Source organism: Puntigrus tetrazona, chromosome 9 (assembly GCF_018831695.1).
Source record: "Puntigrus tetrazona isolate hp1 chromosome 9, ASM1883169v1, whole genome shotgun sequence".
NCBI classification, from domain to species: domain Eukaryota; kingdom Metazoa; phylum Chordata; class Actinopteri; order Cypriniformes; family Cyprinidae; genus Puntigrus; species Puntigrus tetrazona.
In genome coordinates, this window is record NC_056707.1 from 2,859,723 (window position 1) to 2,862,629 (window position 2,907).

General features: G+C 42.4%; 1 pseudogene; it reads right to left on the reverse strand.

Moving 5' to 3' along the window:
* Positions 1 to 757: 757 nt before the first annotated feature.
* Positions 758 to 2,092, reverse strand: LOC122351448 (annotated as a pseudogene).
* Positions 2,093 to 2,907: the final 815 nt, after the last annotated feature.

Genomic DNA, 2,907 nt, shown 5'->3' on the forward strand with positions numbered 1-2,907 from the left:
TGATTGGATTGCTTTTGTAGTTGTAATCAGTTTATTTTTTTATGTCAACAGCAGTATGGGCAATGGTTACTTTAAAAAAAGTGGGGATTAGTTATATACTAGTTTACGAGTTGGCAATTCAGATAAATTTGTATCAATGACCTATATAACATCACCACCCCTAAAACCTACTCACTCACTGGGAGTTTTAGACAAATTAGGCAAAATCGTACATGCTGATGTTGTTTAGATTTGCTCAACTTGTAAAACATATACAAATTGGTTAGTGAGACTGTGTTTGGAGATTGTAGTGAATATGCATTTAAAAGTGATGCATACCAAAATAGCTCTTTTCTTGACCTGCCCCAAAAACGCCACAATTTCCAACAAATGTTATAATAAATGATCTGTAGGAGTATTTTGAGTTGAACTGCAGACACATTCTGGGACAACAACTAAGGCCACATATTACATCTTGTAAAAGGGTGATATTAAAATTAAAATAACTCAGTTTTCAAAATATGCTCTATGCGATCTATTTGCCAGCAGCAGAATTGCTATACTAAAAAAGTTAGAGAAATTTTTTCCAGACAAACATGTGGCCTGATTTGTTGCCTAACTTTTGAAAAAAATTTTTCTACTCTACGAGAATGAATCAACAAAACATTTCCATATAAAAGGCTAAATTAATTGTGCAGAATAACCCCTCGTTTAATTGTGTCCTTGTTTTCCGGTGTAAATAGTTTCAGTTCCGTGTTGCCCAGTCCCTTCATTAGCGTTAGAGGTAATTCTTGCACTTGATCAACTTCTGAAAAGCCCTTTTGAAATCCTCATTAAAGATGGTGTAAACTCAGTGGGTTGATGAGAGAGTTCAGATAACCCAGCCAGATCAGAAAGTTGGTTACCTTCGGAGAGAGGATCGCAGGATTTACAGACGTTAACAATCACCTCATGGATGAAGAACGGCAGCCAGCAGATGACAAAGGCCCCCAGAATGAGTCCCAGGGTGGTGGCGGCCTTCTCACGCGTGCTGGAGATGCGTCGCCTCCTGACAGACCGCTCTCTGCGGGACCGGGGACTTAGGAGCTTTCGTAGTGATCGTGCTCTGTCGCCTTCGGTGGAGGGTTCAGACACCGATTTCTCGGAGGGCTGAGGGAGGTGTCGGGGTGCGTGCCGGCCCGGTCGCTGCACTTTGGAAGCATGTGTCCGTTCACCTCCGAGACTTGCTGGAGACAACTGGCTCTCCTGTTGTACAGAGTCTTCGCTGCTCGGTAGATCTTGTAGTAGAGAATGAGAATGAGATCAGCGGGATGTAAAAAGCCCCCAAACGTGGAGTAAAGCGGCGCTGGCATGTTGTCGCGGCTTAATGATGCACGAGTTTTCTTCCTGTTGTCTCAGCAGCATTGGCGGCAGAGAGACGACTATAGAGAGGAGCCACACCACGCTGATCATGACGGCGTGCGTAGAGACGTCCTCTTTCTCGAATACTCCACGGCGTCCGTAATGGCGCAGTTACCGGGTCCACAGCGATGGCGCGAGGTGCAGAATGGAGCACGTGCAGCAGGTTATGTCCACGATTAACCAGATGTTGCACATGACTTCACCCATGACCCACGTGTTCATCACAATGCAGACGATGCTGAAGGGGCATGACTAATACGACCACCAACAGGTCGGTCCGCGGCCAGTGAGCAGATGAGATAGTTCGCGGGATGGTGCAGTTTGCGTGCGTGATTTGATGATGGCTGTAATGACCAAGCGGTTCATGGCGTCGTCAGCACAGCAAGAAACGAAAGCGTGAGAGAGAGGATGATCATGTCACCGGGCTTGCCGGCATCTGTGTCGTTGGTGCCATGCCCAGGACAGAATGGGAAAGACAGAATCACTGAGAAGGGACAAGTATCTGCTGATGTGCTGCACCAAGCTTCTTTATGTGATGTGCTTTACTGAAAGGTCCACTGAAGTGCCTCGAAACACGCACCGTTATTCTATGTGTTAGCATCATTTTAACTGCAACAGGAAGACAGGTCAGGATATATCAAGCAGCCCCACCCTTTCTGTTTATATCACACCGCTGAGCTGGAAAGCCACGCTTGACTGGGTATGACTCCATATTGCTATAAAACATACGTTTTGTGTACAATTCAGATGGGTCTGATGTTTTTTGTGGTCTCGCGTTCAGAAATATCTTGTGATGCGGGTTTGGCAGTACGCTGTTTCTGGTGAGGAATTAATGACAGAATCTTCACTTACCATCCTATTTTAAGACCAGCATTTTGATACTAACACCCCAAAAACTTCAATTTGATTTCATGGGGCTTAAACATTTGAGCATTAAACTAAGCTGAATAGTGATCTAATTTATAAACCAAATATTTACAGAAGCCTCCAACTTTTTAGCGAATTGATTTGTTTCAGAAAGTTTCTGTTATATATGACTTGACTTTAATTTTGACAGACAGATAATACTCTTCAAAAAGTTTGGGGTTATATATATATATATATATATATATATATATATATATATATATATATATATATATAAATAGTGATGAGTATCCCGAAGACAATCAGCGTTGCCCTGGCGATGGACGAGAGCACCTGGCCCATCACAGGATGAACAGTCACACCTGCAACTCATCCTGGCCTCGCTATATAAACCACATGCCAGAAGACGTGTCTTTTTTTTTTTTTTTTTAGGACCCTTCCTATGTATGGAGGGTCAGAAAAGCTGTCAGATTTAATTTGTGTTTCAAAAATGAATAGTTTGGAAAAACATTAGGCTAATTATTGACATTTTGGGTGAAGCATCTGTTTATTTTTTGTGTTATTTTTCTATAGTTACTAAGACCGAAATGGAGCAAGTTTTGATGCAGTTTTTGTGCACTAAATGTTTTGTAACATTACAGCATATGTAATGATAAGCAG